This window comes from Hyla sarda, unplaced genomic scaffold (assembly GCF_029499605.1).
Source record: "Hyla sarda isolate aHylSar1 unplaced genomic scaffold, aHylSar1.hap1 scaffold_1140, whole genome shotgun sequence".
Classification (NCBI taxonomy): Eukaryota; Metazoa; Chordata; class Amphibia; order Anura; family Hylidae; genus Hyla; species Hyla sarda.
The window spans coordinates 1-27,867 of record NW_026607761.1 but is presented as its reverse complement, the minus strand read 5'-3'; the positions used below and the strand labels follow the sequence as shown (position 1 = coordinate 27,867).

At 45.9% G+C, this 27,867-nt stretch overlaps 12 non-coding genes across 12 annotated transcripts; all 12 read right to left on the bottom strand.

Moving 5' to 3' along the window:
• Positions 1–1,356: 1,356 nt before the first annotated feature.
• Positions 1,357–1,547, bottom strand: LOC130301879 (U2 spliceosomal RNA). The gene has a single exon (XR_008852220.1). It is a non-coding gene; the product is annotated as a U2 spliceosomal RNA (small nuclear RNA).
• A 2,091-nt stretch (positions 1,548–3,638) lies between these two features.
• Positions 3,639–3,829, bottom strand: LOC130301878 (U2 spliceosomal RNA). The gene has a single exon (XR_008852219.1). It is a non-coding gene; the product is annotated as a U2 spliceosomal RNA (small nuclear RNA).
• Positions 3,830–5,923: 2,094 nt separating this feature from the next.
• Positions 5,924–6,114, bottom strand: LOC130301876 (U2 spliceosomal RNA). The gene has a single exon (XR_008852218.1). It is a non-coding gene; the product is annotated as a U2 spliceosomal RNA (small nuclear RNA).
• Positions 6,115–8,211: 2,097 nt separating this feature from the next.
• LOC130301875 (U2 spliceosomal RNA) lies at positions 8,212–8,402 on the bottom strand. Its single transcript, XR_008852217.1, has one exon. It is a non-coding gene; the product is annotated as a U2 spliceosomal RNA (small nuclear RNA).
• Positions 8,403–10,494: 2,092 nt separating this feature from the next.
• On the bottom strand, positions 10,495–10,685 carry LOC130301874 (U2 spliceosomal RNA). The gene has a single exon (XR_008852216.1). It is a non-coding gene; the product is annotated as a U2 spliceosomal RNA (small nuclear RNA).
• A 2,089-nt stretch (positions 10,686–12,774) lies between these two features.
• On the bottom strand, positions 12,775–12,965 carry LOC130301873 (U2 spliceosomal RNA). The gene has a single exon (XR_008852215.1). It is a non-coding gene; the product is annotated as a U2 spliceosomal RNA (small nuclear RNA).
• A 2,082-nt stretch (positions 12,966–15,047) lies between these two features.
• LOC130301872 (U2 spliceosomal RNA) lies at positions 15,048–15,238 on the bottom strand. Its single transcript, XR_008852214.1, has one exon. It is a non-coding gene; the product is annotated as a U2 spliceosomal RNA (small nuclear RNA).
• A 2,097-nt stretch (positions 15,239–17,335) lies between these two features.
• On the bottom strand, positions 17,336–17,526 carry LOC130301919 (U2 spliceosomal RNA). Its single transcript, XR_008852259.1, has one exon. It is a non-coding gene; the product is annotated as a U2 spliceosomal RNA (small nuclear RNA).
• A 2,092-nt stretch (positions 17,527–19,618) lies between these two features.
• On the bottom strand, positions 19,619–19,809 carry LOC130301907 (U2 spliceosomal RNA). The gene has a single exon (XR_008852247.1). It is a non-coding gene; the product is annotated as a U2 spliceosomal RNA (small nuclear RNA).
• Positions 19,810–21,894: 2,085 nt separating this feature from the next.
• Positions 21,895–22,085, bottom strand: LOC130301895 (U2 spliceosomal RNA). The gene has a single exon (XR_008852236.1). It is a non-coding gene; the product is annotated as a U2 spliceosomal RNA (small nuclear RNA).
• Positions 22,086–24,171: 2,086 nt separating this feature from the next.
• On the bottom strand, positions 24,172–24,362 carry LOC130301883 (U2 spliceosomal RNA). The gene has a single exon (XR_008852225.1). It is a non-coding gene; the product is annotated as a U2 spliceosomal RNA (small nuclear RNA).
• A 2,095-nt stretch (positions 24,363–26,457) lies between these two features.
• Positions 26,458–26,648, bottom strand: LOC130301870 (U2 spliceosomal RNA). The gene has a single exon (XR_008852213.1). It is a non-coding gene; the product is annotated as a U2 spliceosomal RNA (small nuclear RNA).
• Positions 26,649–27,867: the final 1,219 nt, after the last annotated feature.

The window sequence follows — 27,867 nt, the reverse complement described above, 5'->3', positions numbered from 1 at the left end:
GAGAGATGTTGTTTACACCTAGTGATGTCAGTGGTATTGAGTGACATCACAGCACAGTGCTAAGGCTCCTGGGCCTGGACACAGCAGCGGCTGCAATATCTCAACGGAGAATACGTTTATATCTATGTGTGTGTGTGCGCATATATATATATATATATATATATATATATATATATATATATATTTCTCCGCCGAAATCACTTTTAAACCCATTTCCACCTTTTTTTCCCTTCTCTTCCTCTTACTTTTTTTTCACGTTTTTTTACGTTTTTCTCCTTTTCGCCTCTTTTCTGGGCGTATTATTCTTCTTTTTCTTCTTTTTTTTCGTCTAATGCATACCCCATCAGTGCAGCAATGCTTATTCAATACCGCCAGCAGATGGAGACACTGGGGGATAATTTTCTAAGGATTTATACTGATTTTTCCTGTCTGAATTTGTCGCACAGAAAGTTGCAGGCCAAATATGTGTGACATTTCTGCGACTTTAGCTTCTAGAGCATTTTTACAACATTATACATAGGTGCTGAATACATAAAAAGCGACTGTTCAGCGACAGACAAGTCGCATCGGCTGAAAGTAGGCCAGAATGTCAGTCCATGTTGGAGCAGGTTTAGATACAGTCTAAAGCATAGATCTCAAAGTCTGTGCACAGAATTTAGCAAGGGCCTCGCACCTTCTGATGCATCAGGTAGGTGCACAATAGCATAGCCTAACCCTCTGTACTTTGGTCTATATTGATGCGGGACATAGACAGCCAGCTGATGACCAATCCATTAGTGCAATGGATGGCTGGAAGCATTTGTCTTTGCCTTTGCAATACCACAGAAGCAATGCATGGTCAATGTACAGCAATGACACACCTGTGTGAACAGCCAGGAGACCCCCCCCCCCCCATGTTATGTTACATAGTTACATAGTTAGTACGGTCGAAAAAAGACATATGTCCATCACGTTCAACCAGGGAATTAAGGGGTAGGGGTGTGGCGCGATATTGGGGAAGGGATGAGATTTTATATTTCTTCATAAGCATTAATCTTATTTTGTCAATTAGGAACATTCAGCACCCACCCGCTATCAAGGCAGCTGCCTATCATGTCATGCCCTACCTGCACAGGTGTGCTGGCTACTCAAATGATCCAATTAAGGAGGCCATTTAGTCAGCAGCAGCAGAAGTCCTGTGCCTGGACGCTCCAACAGGGGCCAGACACAAGCAGAAGCAGAAGCAGCAGAAGCAGCAGCAGCACCACCTTTTGTTTATTGGCTGCAGCAGCAGCAAGGCCCACAGGGCTGGCTAGCTGGCTAGCCAGCAAGCAGGTAGCAATGAAAGTAGGAATCTTTCTTTTTAACCCTGTAAGGGGGTGGTGCACTGTACCCGAAGATACTGCCATATCGGGTCAATGCATAGGGCGACGGAAGCAAGCTTCGAAATCGGCCCCCGTTCTCAAAAATCCATTTAATATATGGTCCCCAGATAGGGGACGTATCAGATATTAAACTGATAAGAACAGATACTACACTTGATCTTAGCCAAAAGGCCGAGAAGCGATAATCGTGAAAGGGGCGGGCCCAACAAGGTCCCCTTCATGGGCACTATCACTGCTTGCTGTCAGGGAGGCTGCCAGACAATTTTCCATGCACACTCTGGGCTGGGGGGCAGTCAACCACCAGTACACACAGCAGAACCTAAACCCATACCATTATTGCTAAGCAGCAAGACAGGGGCCCATTGCACTCCCACGGGGCCTTTTTAAATGCAATCCATAACCCGGATTTGCCAGGAACCCTTCTTACTCCTCCTACTTGCATGTGACACTGGGCTTAGGATCTGCATAGGAAACACACACACAAGCACACACCTACCTTTGTTGCCTGCAGATGCCTCCTTGGCTGTCCCCAAACGGTATCAAACCAACACCCACGGGAAGCTGTAAGCATAGAGGACATGCCTGCACCCCATTGGACTTACCTGTGTGGGTTAAATCCGGGTTATTTGACAACCTATGGCGGTGATGGTTCTGCTCAGGCAGAGCAGTGCTGATGCTCCTCATAAAGCTGTCGCTGCTGTGAAGGTTCTAGGTGACATCACAAATCCCTTTGGTTACATACACAACAAAGCTGGGTTGTTGTTGTTTACACTCTGCAAGGCCTGTGGAAGTGAGTGACATCATAGCACTGTAGTTCTGAGGGTTCAAGATGGATGCAACAATCTCCTGTTGCTTCTATGAAGGCCGTAATAGACGACATCACCAAACAGCTCCATAGTCACATACACAGCAAAGGAGAGATGTTGTTTACACCTAGTGATGTCAGTGGTATTGAGTGACATCACAGCACAGTGCTAAGGCTCCTGGGCCTGGACACAGCAGCGGCTGCAATATCTCAACGGAGAATACGTTTATATCTATGTGTGTGTGTGCGCATATATATATATATATATATATATATATATATATATATATATATATTTCTCCGCCGAAATCACTTTTAAACCCATTTCCACCTTTTTTTCCCTTCTCTTCCTCTTACTTTTTTTTCACGTTTTTTTACGTTTTTCTCCTTTTCGCCTCTTTTCTGGGCGTATTATTCTTCTTTTTCTTCTTTTTTTTCGTCTAATGCATACCCCATCAGTGCAGCAATGCTTATTCAATACCGCCAGCAGATGGAGACACTGGGGGATAATTTTCTAAGGATTTATACTGATTTTTCCTGTCTGAATTTGTCGCACAGAAAGTTGCAGGCCAAATATGTGTGACATTTCTGCGACTTTAGCTTCTAGAGCATTTTTACAACATTATACATAGGTGCTGAATACATAAAAAGCGACTGTTCAGCGACAGACAAGTCGCATCGGCTGAAAGTAGGCCAGAATGTCAGTCCATGTTGGAGCAGGTTTAGATACAGTCTAAAGCATAGATCTTAAAGTCTGTGCACAGAATTTAGCAAGGGCCTCGCACCTTCTGATGCATCAGGTAGGTGCACAATAGCATAGCCTAACCCTCTGTACTTTGGTCTATATTGATGCGGGACATAGACAGCCAGCTGATGACCAATCCATTAGTGCAATGGATGGCTGGAAGCATTTGTCTTTGCCTTTGCAATACCACAGAAGCAATGCATGGTCAATGTACAGCAATGACACACCTGTGTGAACAGCCAGGAGACCCCCCCCCCCCCCATGTTATGTTACATAGTTACATAGTTAGTACGGTCGAAAAAAGACATATGTCCATCACGTTCAACCAGGGAATTAAGGGGTAGGGGTGTGGCGCGATATTGGGGAAGGGATGAGATTTTATATTTCTTCATAAGCATTAATCTTATTTTGTCAATTAGGAACATTCAGCACCCACCCGCTATCAAGGCAGCTGCCTATCATGTCATGCCCTACCTGCACAGGTGTGCTGGCTACTCAAATGATCCAATTAAGGAGGCCATTTAGTCAGCAGCAGCAGAAGTCCTGTGCCTGGACGCTCCAACAGGGGCCAGACACAAGCAGAAGCAGAAGCAGCAGAAGCAGCAGCAGCACCACCTTTTGTTTATTGGCTGCAGCAGCAGCAAGGCCCACAGGGCTGGCTAGCTGGCTAGCCAGCAAGCAGGTAGCAATGAAAGTAGGAATCTTTCTTTTTAACCCTGTAAGGGGGTGGTGCACTGTACCCGAAGATACTGCCATATCGGGTCAATGCATAGGGCGACGGAAGCAAGCTTCGAAATCGGCCCCCGTTCTCAAAAATCCATTTAATATATGGTCCCCAGATAGGGGACGTATCAGATATTAAACTGATAAGAACAGATACTACACTTGATCTTAGCCAAAAGGCCGAGAAGCGATAACCGTGAAAGGGGCGGGCCCAACAAGGTCCCCTTCATGGGCACTATCACTGCTTGCTGTCAGGGAGGCTGCCAGACAATTTTCCATGCACACTCTGGGCTGGGGGGCAGTCAACCACCAGTACACACAGCAGAACCTAAACCCATACCATTATTGCTAAGCAGCAAGACAGGGGCCCATTGCACTCCCACGGGGCCTTTTTAAATGCAATCCATAACCCGGATTTGCCAGGAACCCTTCTTACTCCTCCTACTTGCATGTGACACTGGGCTTAGGATCTGCATAGGAAACACACACACAAGCACACACCTACCTTTGTTGCCTGCAGATGCCTCCTTGGCTGTCCCCAAACGGTATCAAACCAACACCCACGGGAAGCTGTAAGCATAGAGGACATGCCTGCACCCCATTGGACTTACCTGTGTGGGTTAAATCCGGGTTATTTGACAACCTATGGCGGTGATGGTTCTGCTCAGGCAGAGCAGTGCTGATGCTCCTCATAAAGCTGTCGCTGCTGTGAAGGTTCTAGGTGACATCACAAATCCCTTTGGTTACATACACAACAAAGCTGGGTTGTTGTTGTTTACACTCTGCAAGGCCTGTGGAAGTGAGTGACATCATAGCACTGTAGTTCTGAGGGTTCAAGATGGATGCAACAATCTCCTGTTGCTTCTATGAAGGCCGTAATAGACGACATCACCAAACAGCTCCATAGTCACATACACAGCAAAGGAGAGATGTTGTTTACACCTAGTGATGTCAGTGGTATTGAGTGACATCACAGCACAGTGCTAAGGCTCCTGGGCCTGGACACAGCAGCGGCTGCAATATCTCAACGGAGAATACGTTTATATCTATGTGTGTGTGTGCGCATATATATATATATATATATATATATATATATATATATATATATATATTTCTCCGCCGAAATCACTTTTAAACCCATTTCCACCTTTTTTTCCCTTCTCTTCCTCTTACTTTTTTTTCACGTTTTTTTACGTTTTTCTCCTTTTCGCCTCTTTTCTGGGCGTATTATTCTTCTTTTTCTTCTTTTTTTTCGTCTAATGCATACCCCATCAGTGCAGCAATGCTTATTCAATACCGCCAGCAGATGGAGACACTGGGGGATAATTTTCTAAGGATTTATACTGATTTTTCCTGTCTGAATTTGTCGCACAGAAAGTTGCAGGCCAAATATGTGTGACATTTCTGCGACTTTAGCTTCTAGAGCATTTTTACAACATTATACATAGGTGCTGAATACATAAAAAGCGACTGTTCAGCGACAGACAAGTCGCATCGGCTGAAAGTAGGCCAGAATGTCAGTCCATGTTGGAGCAGGTTTAGATACAGTCTAAAGCATAGATCTCAAAGTCTGTGCACAGAATTTAGCAAGGGCCTCGCACCTTCTGATGCATCAGGTAGGTGCACAATAGCATAGCCTAACCCTCTGTACTTTGGTCTATATTGATGCGGGACATAGACAGCCAGCTGATGACCAATCCATTAGTGCAATGGATGGCTGGAAGCATTTGTCTTTGCCTTTGCAATACCACAGAAGCAATGCATGGTCAATGTACAGCAATGACACACCTGTGTGAACAGCCAGGAGACCCCCCCCCCCCCCCATGTTATGTTACATAGTTACATAGTTAGTACGGTCGAAAAAAGACATATGTCCATCACGTTCAACCAGGGAATTAAGGGGTAGGGGTGTGGCGCGATATTGGGGAAGGGATGAGATTTTATATTTCTTCATAAGCATTAATCTTATTTTGTCAATTAGGAACATTCAGCACCCACCCGCTATCAAGGCAGCTGCCTATCATGTCATGCCCTACCTGCACAGGTGTGCTGGCTACTCAAATGATCCAATTAAGGAGGCCATTTAGTCAGCAGCAGCAGAAGTCCTGTGCCTGGACGCTCCAACAGGGGCCAGACACAAGCAGAAGCAGAAGCAGCAGAAGCAGCAGCAGCACCACCTTTTGTTTATTGGCTGCAGCAGCAGCAAGGCCCACAGGGCTGGCTAGCTGGCTAGCCAGCAAGCAGGTAGCAATGAAAGTAGGAATCTTTCTTTTTAACCCTGTAAGGGGGTGGTGCACTGTACCCGAAGATACTGCCATATCGGGTCAATGCATAGGGCGACGGAAGCAAGCTTCGAAATCGGCCCCCGTTCTCAAAAATCCATTTAATATATGGTCCCCAGATAGGGGACGTATCAGATATTAAACTGATAAGAACAGATACTACACTTGATCTTAGCCAAAAGGCCGAGAAGCGATAACCGTGAAAGGGGCGGGCCCAACAAGGTCCCCTTCATGGGCACTATCACTGCTTGCTGTCAGGGAGGCTGCCAGACAATTTTCCATGCACACTCTGGGCTGGGGGGCAGTCAACCACCAGTACACACAGCAGAACCTAAACCCATACCATTATTGCTAAGCAGCAAGACAGGGGCCCATTGCACTACCACGGGGCCTTTTTAAATGCAATCCATAACCCGGATTTGCCAGGAACCCTTCTTACTCCTCCTACTTGCATGTGACACTGGGCTTAGGATCTGCATAGGAAACACACACACAAGCACACACCTACCTTTGTTGCCTGCAGATGCCTCCTTGGCTGTCCCCAAACGGTATCAAACCATCACCCACGGGAAGCTGTAAGCATAGAGGACATGCCTGCACCCCATTGGACTTACCTGTGTGGGTTAAATCCGGGTTATTTGACAACCTATGGCGGTGATGGTTCTGCTCAGGCAGAGCAGTGCTGATGCTCCTCATAAAGCTGTCGCTGCTGTGAAGGTTCTAGGTGACATCACAAATCCCTTTGGTTACATACACAACAAAGCTGGGTTGTTGTTGTTTACACTCTGCAAGGCCTGTGGAAGTGAGTGACATCATAGCACTGTAGTTCTGAGGGTTCAAGATGGATGCAACAATCTCCTGTTGCTTCTATGAAGGCCGTAATAGACGACATCACCAAACAGCTCCATAGTCACATACACAGCAAAGGAGAGATGTTGTTTACACCTAGTGATGTCAGTGGTATTGAGTGACATCACAGCACAGTGCTAAGGCTCCTGGGCCTGGACACAGCAGCGGCTGCAATATCTCAACGGAGAATACGTTTATATCTATGTGTGTGTGTGCGCATATATATATATATATATATATATATATATATATATATATATATATATATATTTCTCCGCCGAAATCACTTTTAAACCCATTTCCACCTTTTTTTCCCTTCTCTTCCTCTTACTTTTTTTTCACGTTTTTTTACGTTTTTCTCCTTTTCGCCTCTTTTCTGGGCGTATTATTCTTCTTTTTCTTCTTTTTTTTCGTCTAATGCATACCCCATCAGTGCAGCAATGCTTATTCAATACCGCCAGCAGATGGAGACACTGGGGGATAATTTTCTAAGGATTTATACTGATTTTTCCTGTCTGAATTTGTCGCACAGAAAGTTGCAGGCCAAATATGTGTGACATTTCTGCGACTTTAGCTTCTAGAGCATTTTTACAACATTATACATAGGTGCTGAATACATAAAAAGCGACTGTTCAGCGACAGACAAGTCGCATCGGCTGAAAGTAGGCCAGAATGTCAGTCCATGTTGGAGCAGGTTTAGATACAGTCTAAAGCATAGATCTCAAAGTCTGTGCACAGAATTTAGCAAGGGCCTCGCACCTTCTGATGCATCAGGTAGGTGCACAATAGCATAGCCTAACCCTCTGTACTTTGGTCTATATTGATGCGGGACATAGACAGCCAGCTGATGACCAATCCATTAGTGCAATGGATGGCTGGAAGCATTTGTCTTTGCCTTTGCAATACCACAGAAGCAATGCATGGTCAATGTACAGCAATGACACACCTGTGTGAACAGCCAGGAGACCCCCCCCCCCCCCATGTTATGTTACATAGTTACATAGTTAGTATGGTCGAAAAAAGACATATGTCCATCACGTTCAACCAGGGAATTAAGGGGTAGGGGTGTGGCGCGATATTGGGGAAGGGATGAGATTTTATATTTCTTCATAAGCATTAATCTTATTTTGTCAATTAGGAACATTCAGCACCCACCCGCTATCAAGGCAGCTGCCTATCATGTCATGCCCTACCTGCACAGGTGTGCTGGCTACTCAAATGATCCAATTAAGGAGGCCATTTAGTCAGCAGCAGCAGAAGTCCTGTGCCTGGACGCTCCAACAGGGGCCAGACACAAGCAGAAGCAGAAGCAGCAGAAGCAGCAGCAGCACCACCTTTTGTTTATTGGCTGCAGCAGCAGCAAGGCCCACAGGGCTGGCTAGCTGGCTAGCCAGCAAGCAGGTAGCAATGAAAGTAGGAATCTTTCTTTTTAACCCTGTAAGGGGGTGGTGCACTGTACCCGAAGATACTGCCATATCGGGTCAATGCATAGGGCGACGGAAGCAAGCTTCGAAATCGGCCCCCGTTCTCAAAAATCCATTTAATATATGGTCCCCAGATAGGGGACGTATCAGATATTAAACTGATAAGAACAGATACTACACTTGATCTTAGCCAAAAGGCCGAGAAGCGATAACCGTGAAAGGGGCGGGCCCAACAAGGTCCCCTTCATGGGCACTATCACTGCTTGCTGTCAGGGAGGCTGCCAGACAATTTTCCATGCACACTCTGGGCTGGGGGGCAGTCAACCACCAGTACACACAGCAGAACCTAAACCCATACCATTATTGCTAAGCAGCAAGACAGGGGCCCATTGCACTCCCACGGGGCCTTTTTAAATGCAATCCATAACCCGGATTTGCCAGGAACCCTTCTTACTCCTCCTACTTGCATGTGACACTGGGCTTAGGATCTGCATAGGAAACACACACACAAGCACACACCTACCTTTGTTGCCTGCAGATGCCTCCTTGGCTGTCCCCAAACGGTATCAAACCAACACCCACGGGAAGCTGTAAGCATAGAGGACATGCCTGCACCCCATTGGACTTACCTGTGTGGGTTAAATCCGGGTTATTTGACAACCTATGGCGGTGATGGTTCTGCTCAGGCAGAGCAGTGCTGATGCTCCTCATAAAGCTGTCGCTGCTGTGAAGGTTCTAGGTGACATCACAAATCCCTTTGGTTACATACACAACAAAGCTGGGTTGTTGTTGTTTACACTCTGCAAGGCCTGTGGAAGTGAGTGACATCATAGCACTGTAGTTCTGAGGGTTCAAGATGGATGCAACAATCTCCTGTTGCTTCTATGAAGGCCGTAATAGACGACATCACCAAACAGCTCCATAGTCACATACACAGCAAAGGAGAGATGTTGTTTACACCTAGTGATGTCAGTGGTATTGAGTGACATCACAGCACAGTGCTAAGGCTCCTGGGCCTGGACACAGCAGCGGCTGCAATATCTCAACGGAGAATACGTTTATATCTATGTGTGTGTGTGCGCATATATATATATATATATATATATATATATATATATATATATATATATATCTCCGCCGAAATCACTTTTAAACCCATTTCCACCTTTTTTTCCCTTCTCTTCCTCTTACTTTTTTTTCACGTTTTTTTACGTTTTTCTCCTTTTCGCCTCTTTTCTGGGCGTATTATTCTTCTTTTTCTTCTTTTTTTTCGTCTAATGCATACCCCATCAGTGCAGCAATGCTTATTCAATACCGCCAGCAGATGGAGACACTGGGGGATAATTTTCTAAGGATTTATACTGATTTTTCCTGTCTGAATTTGTCGCACAGAAAGTTGCAGGCCAAATATGTGTGACATTTCTGCGACTTTAGCTTCTAGAGCATTTTTACAACATTATACATAGGTGCTGAATACATAAAAAGCGACTGTTCAGCGACAGACAAGTCGCATCGGCTGAAAGTAGGCCAGAATGTCAGTCCATGTTGGAGCAGGTTTAGATACAGTCTAAAGCATAGATCTCAAAGTCTGTGCACAGAATTTAGCAAGGGCCTCGCACCTTCTGATGCATCAGGTAGGTGCACAATAGCATAGCCTAACCCTCTGTACTTTGGTCTATATTGATGCGGGACATAGACAGCCAGCTGATGACCAATCCATTAGTGCAATGGATGGCTGGAAGCATTTGTCTTTGCCTTTGCAATACCACAGAAGCAATGCATGGTCAATGTACAGCAATGACACACCTGTGTGAACAGCCAGGAGACCCCCCCCCCCCCATGTTATGTTACATAGTTACATAGTTAGTACGGTCGAAAAAAGACATATGTCCATCACGTTCAACCAGGGAATTAAGGGGTAGGGGTGTGGCGCGATATTGGGGAAGGGATGAGATTTTATATTTCTTCATAAGCATTAATCTTATTTTGTCAATTAGGAACATTCAGCACCCACCCGCTATCAAGGCAGCTGCCTATCATGTCATGCCCTACCTGCACAGGTGTGCTGGCTACTCAAATGATCCAATTAAGGAGGCCATTTAGTCAGCAGCAGCAGAAGTCCTGTGCCTGGACGCTCCAACAGGGGCCAGACACAAGCAGAAGCAGAAGCAGCAGAAGCAGCAGCAGCACCACCTTTTGTTTATTGGCTGCAGCAGCAGCAAGGCCCACAGGGCTGGCTAGCTGGCTAGCCAGCAAGCAGGTAGCAATGAAAGTAGGAATCTTTCTTTTTAACCCTGTAAGGGGGTGGTGCACTGTACCCGAAGATACTGCCATATCGGGTCAATGCATAGGGCGACGGAAGCAAGCTTCGAAATCGGCCCCCGTTCTCAAAAATCCATTTAATATATGGTCCCCAGATAGGGGACGTATCAGATATTAAACTGATAAGAACAGATACTACACTTGATCTTAGCCAAAAGGCCGAGAAGCGATAACCGTGAAAGGGGCGGGCCCAACAAGGTCCCCTTCATGGGCACTATCACTGCTTGCTGTCAGGGAGGCTGCCAGACAATTTTCCATGCACACTCTGGGCTGGGGGGCAGTCAACCACCAGTACACACAGCAGAACCTAAACCCATACCATTATTGCTAAGCAGCAAGACAGGGGCCCATTGCACTCCCACGGGGCCTTTTTAAATGCAATCCATAACCCGGATTTGCCAGGAACCCTTCTTACTCCTCCTACTTGCATGTGACACTGGGCTTAGGATCTGCATAGGAAACACACACACAAGCACACACCTACCTTTGTTGCCTGCAGATGCCTCCTTGGCTGTCCCCAAACGGTATCAAACCAACACCCACGGGAAGCTGTAAGCATAGAGGACATGCCTGCACCCCATTGGACTTACCTGTGTGGGTTAAATCCGGGTTATTTGACAACCTATGGCGGTGATGGTTCTGCTCAGGCAGAGCAGTGCTGATGCTCCTCATAAAGCTGTCGCTGCTGTGAAGGTTCTAGGTGACATCACAAATCCCTTTGGTTACATACACAACAAAGCTGGGTTGTTGTTGTTTACACTCTGCAAGGCCTGTGGAAGTGAGTGACATCATAGCACTGTAGTTCTGAGGGTTCAAGATGGATGCAACAATCTCCTGTTGCTTCTATGAAGGCCGTAATAGACGACATCACCAAACAGCTCCATAGTCACATACACAGCAAAGGAGAGATGTTGTTTACACCTAGTGATGTCAGTGGTATTGAGTGACATCACAGCACAGTGCTAAGGCTCCTGGGCCTGGACACAGCAGCGGCTGCAATATCTCAACGGAGAATACGTTTATATCTATGTGTGTGTGTGCGCATATATATATATATATATATATATATATATATATATATATATATTTCTCCGCCGAAATCACTTTTAAACCCATTTCCACCTTTTTTTCCCTTCTCTTCCTCTTACTTTTTTTTCACGTTTTTTTACGTTTTTCTCCTTTTCGCCTCTTTTCTGGGCGTATTATTCTTCTTTTTCTTCTTTTTTTTCGTCTAATGCATACCCCATCAGTGCAGCAATGCTTATTCAATACCGCCAGCAGATGGAGACACTGGGGGATAATTTTCTAAGGATTTATACTGATTTTTCCTGTCTGAATTTGTCGCACAGAAAGTTGCAGGCCAAATATGTGTGACATTTCTGCGACTTTAGCTTCTAGAGCATTTTTACAACATTATACATAGGTGCTGAATACATAAAAAGCGACTGTTCAGCGACAGACAAGTCGCATCGGCTGAAAGTAGGCCAGAATGTCAGTCCATGTTGGAGCAGGTTTAGATACAGTCTAAAGCATAGATCTCAAAGTCTGTGCACAGAATTTAGCAAGGGCCTCGCACCTTCTGATGCATCAGGTAGGTGCACAATAGCATAGCCTAACCCTCTGTACTTTGGTCTATATTGATGCGGGACATAGACAGCCAGCTGATGACCAATCCATTAGTGCAATGGATGGCTGGAAGCATTTGTCTTTGCCTTTGCAATACCACAGAAGCAATGCATGGTCAATGTACAGCAATGACACACCTGTGTGAACAGCCAGGAGACCCCCCCCCCCCCCATGTTATGTTACATAGTTACATAGTTAGTACGGTCGAAAAAAGACATATGTCCATCACGTTCAACCAGGGAATTAAGGGGTAGGGGTGTGGCGCGATATTGGGGAAGGGATGAGATTTTATATTTCTTCATAAGCATTAATCTTATTTTGTCAATTAGGAACATTCAGCACCCACCCGCTATCAAGGCAGCTGCCTATCATGTCATGCCCTACCTGCACAGGTGTGCTGGCTACTCAAATGATCCAATTAAGGAGGCCATTTAGTCAGCAGCAGCAGAAGTCCTGTGCCTGGACGCTCCAACAGGGGCCAGACACAAGCAGAAGCAGAAGCAGCAGAAGCAGCAGCAGCACCACCTTTTGTTTATTGGCTGCAGCAGCAGCAAGGCCCACAGGGCTGGCTAGCTGGCTAGCCAGCAAGCAGGTAGCAATGAAAGTAGGAATCTTTCTTTTTAACCCTGTAAGGGGGTGGTGCACTGTACCCGAAGATACTGCCATATCGGGTCAATGCATAGGGCGACGGAAGCAAGCTTCGAAATCGGCCCCCGTTCTCAAAAATCCATTTAATATATGGTCCCCAGATAGGGGACGTATCAGATATTAAACTGATAAGAACAGATACTACACTTGATCTTAGCCAAAAGGCCGAGAAGCGATAACCGTGAAAGGGGCGGGCCCAACAAGGTCCCCTTCATGGGCACTATCACTGCTTGCTGTCAGGGAGGCTGCCAGACAATTTTCCATGCACACTCTGGGCTGGGGGGCAGTCAACCACCAGTACACACAGCAGAACCTAAACCCATACCATTATTGCTAAGCAGCAAGACAGGGGCCCATTGCACTCCCACGGGGCCTTTTTAAATGCAATCCATAACCCGGATTTGCCAGGAACCCTTCTTACTCCTCCTACTTGCATGTGACACTGGGCTTAGGATCTGCATAGGAAACACACACACAAGCACACACCTACCTTTGTTGCCTGCAGATGCCTCCTTGGCTGTCCCCAAACGGTATCAAACCAACACCCACGGGAAGCTGTAAGCATAGAGGACATGCCTGCACCCCATTGGACTTACCTGTGTGGGTTAAATCCGGGTTATTTGACAACCTATGGCGGTGATGGTTCTGCTCAGGCAGAGCAGTGCTGATGCTCCTCATAAAGCTGTCGCTGCTGTGAAGGTTCTAGGTGACATCACAAATCCCTTTGGTTACATACACAACAAAGCTGGGTTGTTGTTGTTTACACTCTGCAAGGCCTGTGGAAGTGAGTGACATCATAGCACTGTAGTTCTGAGGGTTCAAGATGGATGCAACAATCTCCTGTTGCTTCTATGAAGGCCGTAATAGACGACATCACCAAACAGCTCCATAGTCACATACACAGCAAAGGAGAGATGTTGTTTACACCTAGTGATGTCAGTGGTATTGAGTGACATCACAGCACAGTGCTAAGGCTCCTGGGCCTGGACACAGCAGCGGCTGCAATATCTCAACGGAGAATACGTTTATATCTATGTGTGTGTGTGCGCATATATATATATATATATATATATATATATATATATATATATATTTCTCCGCCGAAATCACTTTTAAACCCATTTCCACCTTTTTTTCCCTTCTCTTCCTCTTACTTTTTTTTCACGTTTTTTTACGTTTTTCTCCTTTTCGCCTCTTTTCTGGGCGTATTATTCTTCTTTTTCTTCTTTTTTTTCGTCTAATGCATACCCCATCAGTGCAGCAATGCTTATTCAATACCGCCAGCAGATGGAGACACTGGGGGATAATTTTCTAAGGATTTATACTGATTTTTCCTGTCTGAATTTGTCGCACAGAAAGTTGCAGGCCAAATATGTGTGACATTTCTGCGACTTTAGCTTCTAGAGCATTTTTACAACATTATACATAGGTGCTGAATACATAAAAAGCGACTGTTCAGCGACAGACAAGTCGCATCGGCTGAAAGTAGGCCAGAATGTCAGTCCATGTTGGAGCAGGTTTAGATACAGTCTAAAGCATAGATCTCAAAGTCTGTGCACAGAATTTAGCAAGGGCCTCGCACCTTCTGATGCATCAGGTAGGTGCACAATAGCATAGCCTAACCCTCTGTACTTTGGTCTATATTGATGCGGGACATAGACAGCCAGCTGATGACCAATCCATTAGTGCAATGGATGGCTGGAAGCATTTGTCTTTGCCTTTGCAATACCACAGAAGCAATGCATGGTCAATGTACAGCAATGACACACCTGTGTGAACAGCCAGGAGACCCCCCCCCCCCCATGTTATGTTACATAGTTACATAGTTAGTACGGTCGAAAAAAGACATATGTCCATCACGTTCAACCAGGGAATTAAGGGGTAGGGGTGTGGCGCGATATTGGGGAAGGGATGAGATTTTATATTTCTTCATAAGCATTAATCTTATTTTGTCAATTAGGAACATTCAGCACCCACCCGCTATCAAGGCAGCTGCCTATCATGTCATGCCCTACCTGCACAGGTGTGCTGGCTACTCAAATGATCCAATTAAGGAGGCCATTTAGTCAGCAGCAGCAGAAGTCCTGTGCCTGGACGCTCCAACAGGGGCCAGACACAAGCAGAAGCAGAAGCAGCAGAAGCAGCACCACCTTTTGTTTATTGGCTGCAGCAGCAGCAAGGCCCACAGGGCTGGCTAGCTGGCTAGCCAGCAAGCAGGTAGCAATGAAAGTAGGAATCTTTCTTTTTAACCCTGTAAGGGGGTGGTGCACTGTACCCGAAGATACTGCCATATCGGGTCAATGCATAGGGCGACGGAAGCAAGCTTCGAAATCGGCCCCCGTTCTCAAAAATCCATTTAATATATGGTCCCCAGATAGGGGACGTATCAGATATTAAACTGATAAGAACAGATACTACACTTGATCTTAGCCAAAAGGCCGAGAAGCGATAACCGTGAAAGGGGCGGGCCCAACAAGGTCCCCTTCATGGGCACTATCACTGCTTGATGTCAGGGAGGCTGCCAGACAATTTTCCATGCACACTCTGGGCTGGGGGGCAGTCAACCACCAGTACACACAGCAGAACCTAAACCCATACCATTATTGCTAAGCAGCAAGACAGGGGCCCATTGCACTCCCACGGGGCCTTTTTAAATGCAATCCATAACCCGGATTTGCCAGGAACCCTTCTTACTCCTCCTACTTGCATGTGACACTGGGCTTAGGATCTGCATAGGAAACACACACACAAGCACACACCTACCTTTGTTGCCTGCAGATGCCTCCTTGGCTGTCCCCAAACGGTATCAAACCAACACCCACGGGAAGCTGTAAGCATAGAGGACATGCCTGCACCCCATTGGACTTACCTGTGTGGGTTAAATCCGGGTTATTTGACAACCTATGGCGGTGATGGTTCTGCTCAGGCAGAGCAGTGCTGATGCTCCTCATAAAGCTGTCGCTGCTGTGAAGGTTCTAGGTGACATCACAAATCCCTTTGGTTACATACACAACAAAGCTGGGTTGTTGTTGTTTACACTCTGCAAGGCCTGTGGAAGTGAGTGACATCATAGCACTGTAGTTCTGAGGGTTCAAGATGGATGCAACAATCTCCTGTTGCTTCTATGAAGGCCGTAATAGACGACATCACCAAACAGCTCCATAGTCACATACACAGCAAAGGAGAGATGTTGTTTACACCTAGTGATGTCAGTGGTATTGAGTGACATCACAGCACAGTGCTAAGGCTCCTGGGCCTGGACACAGCAGCGGCTGCAATATCTCAACGGAGAATACTTTATATCTATGTGTGTGTGTGCGCATATATATATATATATATATATATATATATATATATATATATATATATATATATTTCTCCGCCGAAATCACTTTTAAACCCATTTCCACCTTTTTTTCCCTTCTCTTCCTCTTACTTTTTTTTCAAGTTTTTTTACGTTTTTCTCCTTTTCGCCTCTTTTCTGGGCGTATTATTCTTCTTTTTCTTCTTTTTTTTCGTCTAATGCATACCCCATCAGTGCAGCAATGCTTATTCAATACCGCCAGCAGATGGAGACACTGGGGGATAATTTTCTAAGGATTTATACTGATTTTTCCTGTCTGAATTTGTCGCACAGAAAGTTGCAGGCCAAATATGTGTGACATTTCTGCGACTTTAGCTTCTAGAGCATTTTTACAACATTATACATAGGTGCTGAATACATAAAAAGCGACTGTTCAGCGACAGACAAGTCGCATCGGCTGAAAGTAGGCCAGAATGTCAGTCCATGTTGGAGCAGGTTTAGATACAGTCTAAAGCATAGATCTCAAAGTCTGTGCACAGAATTTAGCAAGGGCCTCGCACCTTCTGATGCATCAGGTAGGTGCACAATAGCATAGCCTAACCCTCTGTACTTTGGTCTATATTGATGCGGGACATAGACAGCCAGCTGATGACCAATCCATTAGTGCAATGGATGGCTGGAAGCATTTGTCTTTGCCTTTGCAATACCACAGAAGCAATGCATGGTCAATGTACAGCAATGACACACCTGTGTGAACAGCCAGGAGACCCCCCCCCCCCCATGTTATGTTACATAGTTACATAGTTAGTACGGTCGAAAAAAGACATATGTCCATCACGTTCAACCAGGGAATTAAGGGGTAGGGGTGTGGCGCGATATTGGGGAAGGGATGAGATTTTATATTTCTTCATAAGCATTAATCTTATTTTGTCAATTAGGAACATTCAGCACCCACCCGCTATCAAGGCAGCTGCCTATCATGTCATGCCCTACCTGCACAGGTGTGCTGGCTACTCAAATGATCCAATTAAGGAGGCCATTTAGTCAGCAGCAGCAGAAGTCCTGTGCCTGGACGCTCCAACAGGGGCCAGACACAAGCAGAAGCAGAAGCAGCAGAAGCAGCAGCAGCACCACCTTTTGTTTATTGGCTGCAGCAGCAGCAAGGCCCACAGGGCTGGCTAGCTGGCTAGCCAGCAAGCAGGTAGCAATGAAAGTAGGAATCTTTCTTTTTAACCCTGTAAGGGGGTGGTGCACTGTACCCGAAGATACTGCCATATCGGGTCAATGCATAGGGCGACGGAAGCAAGCTTCGAAATCGGCCCCCGTTCTCAAAAATCCATTTAATATATGGTCCCCAGATAGGGGACGTATCAGATATTAAACTGATAAGAACAGATACTACACTTGATCTTAGCCAAAAGGCCGAGAAGCGATAACCGTGAAAGGGGCGGGCCCAACAAGGTCCCCTTCATGGGCACTATCACTGCTTGCTGTCAGGGAGGCTGCCAGACAATTTTCCATGCACACTCTGGGCTGGGGGGCAGTCAACCACCAGTACACACAGCAGAACCTAAACCCATACCATTATTGCTAAGCAGCAAGACAGGGGCCCATTGCACTCCCACGGGGCCTTTTTAAATGCAATCCATAACCCGGATTTGCCAGGAACCCTTCTTACTCCTCCTACTTGCATGTGACACTGGGCTTAGGATCTGCATAGGAAACACACACACAAGCACACACCTACCTTTGTTGCCTGCAGATGCCTCCTTGGCTGTCCCCAAACGGTATCAAACCAACACCCACGGGAAGCTGTAAGCATAGAGGACATGCCTGCACCCCATTGGACTTACCTGTGTGGGTTAAATCCGGGTTATTTGACAACCTATGGCGGTGATGGTTCTGCTCAGGCAGAGCAGTGCTGATGCTCCTCATAAAGCTGTCGCTGCTGTGAAGGTTCTAGGTGACATCACAAATCCCTTTGGTTACATACACAACAAAGCTGGGTTGTTGTTGTTTACACTCTGCAAGGCCTGTGGAAGTGAGTGACATCATAGCACTGTAGTTCTGAGGGTTCAAGATGGATGCAACAATCTCCTGTTGCTTCTATGAAGGCCGTAATAGACGACATCACCAAACAGCTCCATAGTCACATACACAGCAAAGGAGAGATGTTGTTTACACCTAGTGATGTCAGTGGTATTGAGTGACATCACAGCACAGTGCTAAGGCTCCTGGGCCTGGACACAGCAGCGGCTGCAATATCTCAACGGAGAATACGTTTATATCTATGTGTGTGTGTGCGCATATATATATATATATATATATATATATATATATATATATATATATATTTCTCCGCCGAAATCACTTTTAAACCCATTTCCACCTTTTTTTCCCTTCTCTTCCTCTTACTTTTTTTTCACGTTTTTTTACGTTTTTCTCCTTTTCGCCTCTTTTCTGGGCGTATTATTCTTCTTTTTCTTCTTTTTTTTCGTCTAATGCATACCCCATCAGTGCAGCAATGCTTATTCAATACCGCCAGCAGATGGAGACACTGGGGGATAATTTTCTAAGGATTTATACTGATTTTTCCTGTCTGAATTTGTCGCACAGAAAGTTGCAGGCCAAATATGTGTGACATTTCTGCGACTTTAGCTTCTAGAGCATTTTTACAACATTATACATAGGTGCTGAATACATAAAAAGCGACTGTTCAGCGACAGACAAGTCGCATCGGCTGAAAGTAGGCCAGAATGTCAGTCCATGTTGGAGCAGGTTTAGATACAGTCTAAAGCATAGATCTCAAAGTCTGTGCACAGAATTTAGCAAGGGCCTCGCACCTTCTGATGCATCAGGTAGGTGCACAATAGCATAGCCTAACCCTCTGTACTTTGGTCTATATTGATGCGGGACATAGACAGCCAGCTGATGACCAATCCATTAGTGCAATGGATGGCTGGAAGCATTTGTCTTTGCCTTTGCAATACCACAGAAGCAATGCATGGTCAATGTACAGCAATGACACACCTGTGTGAACAGCCAGGAGACCCCCCCCCCCCCATGTTATGTTACATAGTTACATAGTTAGTACGGTCGAAAAAAGACATATGTCCATCACGTTCAACCAGGGAATTAAGGGGTAGGGGTGTGGCGCGATATTGGGGAAGGGATGAGATTTTATATTTCTTCATAAGCATTAATCTTATTTTGTCAATTAGGAACATTCAGCACCCACCCGCTATCAAGGCAGCTGCCTATCATGTCATGCCCTACCTGCACAGGTGTGCTGGCTACTCAAATGATCCAATTAAGGAGGCCATTTAGTCAGCAGCAGCAGAAGTCCTGTGCCTGGACGCTCCAACAGGGGCCAGACACAAGCAGAAGCAGAAGCAGCAGAAGCAGCAGCAGCACCACCTTTTGTTTATTGGCTGCAGCAGCAGCAAGGCCCACAGGGCTGGCTAGCTGGCTAGCCAGCAAGCAGGTAGCAATGAAAGTAGGAATCTTTCTTTTTAACCCTGTAAGGGGGTGGTGCACTGTACCCGAAGATACTGCCATATCGGGTCAATGCATAGGGCGACGGAAGCAAGCTTCGAAATCGGCCCCCGTTCTCAAAAATCCATTTAATATATGGTCCCCAGATAGGGGACGTATCAGATATTAAACTGATAAGAACAGATACTACACTTGATCTTAGCCAAAAGGCCGAGAAGCGATAACCGTGAAAGGGGCGGGCCCAACAAGGTCCCCTTCATGGGCACTATCACTGCTTGCTGTCAGGGAGGCTGCCAGACAATTTTCCATGCACACTCTGGGCTGGGGGGCAGTCAACCACCAGTACACACAGCAGAACCTAAACCCATACCATTATTGCTAAGCAGCAAGACAGGGGCCCATTGCACTCCCACGGGGCCTTTTTAAATGCAATCCATAACCCGGATTGGCCAGGAACCCTTCTTACTCCTCCTACTTGCATGTGACACTGGGCTTAGGATCTGCATAGGAAACACACACACAAGCACACACCTACCTTTGTTGCCTGCAGATGCCTCCTTGGCTGTCCCCAAACGGTATCAAACCAACACCCACGGGAAGCTGTAAGCATAGAGGACATGCCTGCACCCCATTGGACTTACCTGTGTGGGTTAAATCCGGGTTATTTGACAACCTATGGCGGTGATGGTTCTGCTCAGGCAGAGCAGTGCTGATGCTCCTCATAAAGCTGTCGCTGCTGTGAAGGTTCTAGGTGACATCACAAATCCCTTTGGTTACATACACAACAAAGCTGGGTTGTTGTTGTTTACACTCTGCAAGGCCTGTGGAAGTGAGTGACATCATAGCACTGTAGTTCTGAGGGTTCAAGATGGATGCAACAATCTCCTGTTGCTTCTATGAAGGCCGTAATAGACGACATCACCAAACAGCTCCATAGTCACATACACAGCAAAGGAGAGATGTTGTTTACACCTAGTGATGTCAGTGGTATTGAGTGACATCACAGCACAGTGCTAAGGCTCCTGGGCCTGGACACAGCAGCGGCTGCAATATCTCAACGGAGAATACGTTTATATCTATGTGTGTGTGTGCGCATATATATATATATATATATATATATATATATATATATATATTTCTCCGCCGAAATCACTTTTAAACCCATTTCCACCTTTTTTTCCCTTCTCTTCCTCTTACTTTTTTTTCACGTTTTTTTACGTTTTTCTCCTTTTCGCCTCTTTTCTGGGCGTATTATTCTTCTTTTTCTTCTTTTTTTTCGTCTAATGCATACCCCATCAGTGCAGCAATGCTTATTCAATACCGCCAGCAGATGGAGACACTGGGGGATAATTTTCTAAGGATTTATACTGATTTTTCCTGTCTGAATTTGTCGCACAGAAAGTTGCAGGCCAAATATGTGTGACATTTCTGCGACTTTAGCTTCTAGAGCATTTTTACAACATTATACATAGGTGCTGAATACATAAAAAGCGACTGTTCAGCGACAGACAAGTCGCATCGGCTGAAAGTAGGCCAGAATGTCAGTCCATGTTGGAGCAGGTTTAGATACAGTCTAAAGCATAGATCTCAAAGTCTGTGCACAGAATTTAGCAAGGGCCTCGCACCTTCTGATGCATCAGGTAGGTGCACAATAGCATAGCCTAACCCTCTGTACTTTGGTCTATATTGATGCGGGCCATAGACAGCCAGCTGATGACCAATCCATTAGTGCAATGGATGGCTGGAAGCATTTGTCTTTGCCTTTGCAATACCACAGAAGCAATGCATGGTCAATGTACAGCAATGACACACCTGTGTGAACAGCCAGGAGACCCCCCCCCCCCATGTTATGTTACATAGTTACATAGTTAGTACGGTCGAAAAAAGACATATGTCCATCACGTTCAACCAGGGAATTAAGGGGTAGGGGTGTGGCGCGATATTGGGGAAGGGATGAGATTTTATATTTCTTCATAAGCATTAATCTTATTTTGTCAATTAGGAACATTCAGCACCCACCCGCTATCAAGGCAGCTGCCTATCATGTCATGCCCTACCTGCACAGGTGTGCTGGCTACTCAAATGATCCAATTAAGGAGGCCATTTAGTCAGCAGCAGCAGAAGTCCTGTGCCTGGACGCTCCAACAGGGGCCAGACACAAGCAGAAGCAGAAGCAGCAGAAGCAGCAGCAGCACCACCTTTTGTTTATTGGCTGCAGCAGCAGCAAGGCCCACAGGGCTGGCTAGCTGGCTAGCCAGCAAGCAGGTAGCAATGAAAGTAGGAATCTTTCTTTTTAACCCTGTAAGGGGGTGGTGCACTGTACCCGAAGATACTGCCATATCGGGTCAATGCATAGGGCGACGGAAGCAAGCTTCGAAATCGGCCCCCGTTCTCAAAAATCCATTTAATATATGGTCCCCAGATAGGGGACGTATCAGATATTAAACTGATAAGAACAGATACTACACTTGATCTTAGCCAAAAGGCCGAGAAGCGATAACCGTGAAAGGGGCGGGCCCAACAAGGTCCCCTTCATGGGCACTATCACTGCTTGCTGTCAGGGAGGCTGCCAGACAATTTTCCATGCACACTCTGGGCTGGGGGGCAGTCAACCACCAGTACACACAGCAGAACCTAAACCCATACCATTATTGCTAAGCAGCAAGACAGGGGCCCATTGCACTCCCACGGGGCCTTTTTAAATGCAATCCATAACCCGGATTTGCCAGGAACCCTTCTTACTCCTCCTACTTGCATGTGACACTGGGCTTAGGATCTGCATAGGAAACACACACACAAGCACACACCTACCTTTGTTGCCTGCAGATGCCTCCTTGGCTGTCCCCAAACGGTATCAAACCAACACCCACGGGAAGCTGTAAGCATAGAGGACATGCCTGCACCCCATTGGACTTACCTGTGTGGGTTAAATCCGGGTTATTTGACAACCTATGGCGGTGATGGTTCTGCTCAGGCAGAGCAGTGCTGATGCTCCTCATAAAGCTGTCGCTGCTGTGAAGGTTCTAGGTGACATCACAAATCCCTTTGGTTACATACACAACAAAGCTGGGTTGTTGTTGTTTACACTCTGCAAGGCCTGTGGAAGTGAGTGACATCATAGCACTGTAGTTCTGAGGGTTCAAGATGGATGCAACAATCTCCTGTTGCTTCTATGAAGGCCGTAATAGACGACATCACCAAACAGCTCCATAGTCACATACACAGCAAAGGAGAGATGTTGTTTACACCTAGTGATGTCAGTGGTATTGAGTGACATCACAGCACAGTGCTAAGGCTCCTGGGCCTGGACACAGCAGCGGCTGCAATATCTCAACGGAGAATACGTTTATATCTATGTGTGTGTGTGCGCATATATATATATATATATATATATATATATATATATATATATTTCTCCGCCGAAATCACTTTTAAACCCATTTCCACCTTTTTTTCCCTTCTCTTCCTCTTACTTTTTTTTCACGTTTTTTTACGTTTTTCTCCTTTTCGCCTCTTTTCTGGGCGTATTATTCTTCTTTTTCTTCTTTTTTTTCGTCTAATGCATACCCCATCAGTGCAGCAATGCTTATTCAATACCGCCAGCAGATGGAGACACTGGGGGATAATTTTCTAAGGATTTATACTGATTTTTCCTGTCTGAATTTGTCGCACAGAAAGTTGCAGGCCAAATATGTGTGACATTTCTGCGACTTTAGCTTCTAGAGCATTTTTACAACATTATACATAGGTGCTGAATACATAAAAAGCGACTGTTCAGCGACAGACAAGTCGCATCGGCTGAAAGTAGGCCAGAATGTCAGTCCATGTTGGAGCAGGTTTAGATACAGTCTAAAGCATAGATCTCAAAGTCTGTGCACAGAATTTAGCAAGGGCCTCGCACCTTCTGATGCATCAGGTAGGTGCACAATAGCATAGCCTAACCCTCTGTACTTTGGTCTATATTGATGCGGGACATAGACAGCCAGCTGATGACCAATCCATTAGTGCAATGGATGGCTGGAAGCATTTGTCTTTGCCTTTGCAATACCACAGAAGCAATGCATGGTCAATGTACAGCAATGACACACCTGTGTGAACAGCCAGGAGACCCCCCCCCCCCCATGTTATGTTACATAGTTACATAGTTAGTACGGTCGAAAAAAGACATATGTCCATCACGTTCAACCAGGGAATTAAGGGGTAGGGGTGTGGCGCGATATTGGGGAAGGGATGAGATTTTATATTTCTTCATAAGCATTAATCTTATTTTGTCAATTAGGAACATTCAGCACCCACCCGCTATCAAGGCAGCTGCCTATCATGTCATGCCCTACCTGCACAGGTGTGCTGGCTACTCAAATGATCCAATTAAGGAGGCCATTTAGTCAGCAGCAGCAGAAGTCCTGTGCCTGGACGCTCCAACAGGGGCCAGACACAAGCAGAAGCAGAAGCAGCAGAAGCAGCAGCAGCACCACCTTTTGTTTATTGGCTGCAGCAGCAGCAAGGCCCACAGGGCTGGCTAGCTGGCTAGCCAGCAAGCAGGTAGCAATGAAAGTAGGAATCTTTCTTTTTAACCCTGTAAGGGGGTGGTGCACTGTACCCGAAGATACTGCCATATCGGGTCAATGCATAGGGCGACGGAAGCAAGCTTCGAAATCGGCCCCCGTTCTCAAAAATCCATTTAATATATGGTCCCCAGATAGGGGACGTATCAGATATTAAACTGATAAGAACAGATACTACACTTGATCTTAGCCAAAAGGCCGAGAAGCGATAACCGTGAAAGGGGCGGGCCCAACAAGGTCCCCTTCATGGGCACTATCACTGCTTGCTGTCAGGGAGGCTGCCAGACAATTTTCCATGCACACTCTGGGCTGGGGGGCAGTCAACCACCAGTACACACAGCAGAACCTAAACCCATACCATTATTGCTAAGCAGCAAGACAGGGGCCCATTGCACTCCCACGGGGCCTTTTTAAATGCAATCCATAACCCGGATTTGCCAGGAACCCTTCTTACTCCTCCTACTTGCATGTGACACTGGGCTTAGGATCTGCATAGGAAACACACACACAAGCACACACCTACCTTTGTTGCCTGCAGATGCCTCCTTGGCTGTCCCCAAACGGTATCAAACCAACACCCACGGGAAGCTGTAAGCATAGAGGACATGCCTGCACCCCATTGGACTTACCTGTGTGGGTTAAATCCGGGTTATTTGACAACCTATGGCGGTGATGGTTCTGCTCAGGCAGAGCAGTGCTGATGCTCCTCATAAAGCTGTCGCTGCTGTGAAGGTTCTAGGTGACATCACAAATCCCTTTGGTTACATACACAACAAAGCTGGGTTGTTGTTGTTTACACTCTGCAAGGCCTGTGGAAGTGAGTGACATCATAGCACTGTAGTTCTGAGGGTTCAAGATGGATGCAACAATCTCCTGTTGCTTCTATGAAGGCCGTAATAGACGACATCACCAAACAGCTCCATAGTCACATACACAGCAAAGGAGAGATGTTGTTTACACCTAGTGATGTCAGTGGTATTGAGTGACATCACAGCACAGTGCTAAGGCTCCTGGGCCTGGACACAGCAGCGGCTGCAATATCTCAACGGAGAATACGTTTATATCTATGTGTGTGTGTGCGCATATATATATATATATATATATATATATATATATATATATATATATATATATTCTCCGCCGAAATCACTTTTAAACCCATTTCCACCTTTTTTTCCCTTCTCTTCCTCTTACTTTTTTTTCACGTTTTTTTACGTTTTTCTCCTTTTCGCCTCTTTTCTGGGCGTATTATTCTTCTTTTTCTTCTTTTTTTTCGTCTAATGCATACCCCATCAGTGCAGCAATGCTTATTCAATACCGCCAGCAGATGGAGACACTGGGGGATAATTTTCTAAGGATTTATACTGATTTTTCCTGTCTGAATTTGTCGCACAGAAAGTTGCAGGCCAAATATGTGTGACATTTCTGCGACTTTAGCTTCTAGAGCATTTTTACAACATTATACATAGGTGCTGAATACATAAAAAGCGACTGTTCAGCGACAGACAAGTCGCATCGGCTGAAAGTAGGCCAGAATGTCAGTCCATGTTGGAGCAGGTTTAGATACAGTCTAAAGCATAGATCTCAAAGTCTGTGCACAGAATTTAGCAAGGGCCTCGCACCTTCTGATGCATCAGGTAGGTGCACAATAGCATAGCCTAACCCTCTGTACTTTGGTCTATATTGATGCGGGACATAGACAGCCAGCTGATGACCAATCCATTAGTGCAATGGATGGCTGGAAGCATTTGTCTTTGCCTTTGCAATACCACAGAAGCAATGCATGGTCAATGTACAGCAATGACACACCTGTGTGAACAGCCAGGAGACCCCCCCCCCCCCATGTTATGTTACATAGTTACATAGTTAGTACGGTCGAAAAAAGACATATGTCCATCACGTTCAACCAGGGAATTAAGGGGTAGGGGTGTGGCGCGATATTGGGGAAGGGATGAGATTTTATATTTCTTCATAAGCATTAATCTTATTTTGTCAATTAGGAACATTCAGCACCCACCCGCTATCAAGGCAGCTGCCTATCATGTCATGCCCTACCTGCACAGGTGTGCTGGCTACTCAAATGATCCAATTAAGGAGGCCATTTAGTCAGCAGCAGCAGAAGTCCTGTGCCTGGACGCTCCAACAGGGGCCAGACACAAGCAGAAGCAGAAGCAGCAGAAGCAGCAGCAGCACCACCTTTTGTTTATTGGCTGCAGCAGCAGCAAGGCCCACAGGGCTGGCTAGCTGGCTAGCCAGCAAGCAGGTAGCAATGAAAGTAGGAATCTTTCTTTTTAACCCTGTAAGGGGGTGGTGCACTGTACCCGAAGATACTGCCATATCGGGTCAATGCATAGGGCGACGGAAGCAAGCTTCGAAATCGGCCCCCGTTCTCAAAAATCCATTTAATATATGGTCCCCAGATAGGGGACGTATCAGATATTAAACTGATAAGAACAGATACTACACTTGATCTTAGCCAAAAGGCCGAGAAGCGATAACCGTGAAAGGGGCGGGCCCAACAAGGTCCCCTTCATGGGCACTATCACTGCTTGCTGTCAGGGAGGCTGCCAGACAATTTTCCATGCACACTCTGGGCTGGGGGGCAGTCAACCACCAGTACACACAGCAGAACCTAAACCCATACCATTATTGCTAAGCAGCAAGACAGGGGCCCATTGCACTCCCACGGGGCCTTTTTAAATGCAATCCATAACCCGGATTTGCCAGGAACCCTTCTTACTCCTCCTACTTGCATGTGACACTGGGCTTAGGATCTGCATAGGAAACACACACACAAGCACACACCTACCTTTGTTGCCTGCAGATGCCTCCTTGGCTGTCCCCAAACGGTATCAAACCAACACCCACGGGAAGCTGTAAGCATAGAGGACATGCCTGCACCCCATTGGACTTACCTGTGTGGGTTAAATCCGGGTTATTTGACAACCTATGGCGGTGATGGTTCTGCTCAGGCAGAGCAGTGCTGATGCTCCTCATAAAGCTGTCGCTGCTGTGAAGGTTCTAGGTGACATCACAAATCCCTTTGGTTACATACACAACAAAGCTGGGTTGTTGTTGTTTACACTCTGCAAGGCCTGTGGAAGTGAGTGACATCATAGCACTGTAGTTCTGAGGGTTCAAGATGGATGCAACAATCTCCTGTTGCTTCTATGAAGGCCGTAATAGACGACATCACCAAACAGCTCCATAGTCACATACACAGCAAAGGAGAGATGTTGTTTACACCTAGTGATGTCAGTGGTATTGAGTGACATCACAGCACAGTGCTAAGGCTCCTGGGCCTGGACACAGCAGCGGCTGCAATATCTCAACGGAGAATACGTTTATATCTATGTGTGTGTGTGCGCATATATATATATATATATATATATATATATATATATATATATATCTATATATATTTCTCCGCCGAAATCACTTTTAAACCCATTTCCACCTTTTTTTCCCTTCTCTTCCTCTTACTTTTTTTTCACGTTTTTTTACGTTTTTCTCCTTTTCGCCTCTTTTCTGGGCGTATTATTCTTCTTTTTCTTCTTTTTTTTCGTCTAATGCATACCCCATCAGTGCAGCAATGCTTATTCAATACCGCCAGCAGATGGAGACACTGGGGGATAATTTTCTAAGGATTTATACTGATTTTTCCTGTCTGAATTTGTCGCACAGAAAGTTGCAGGCCAAATATGTGTGACATTTC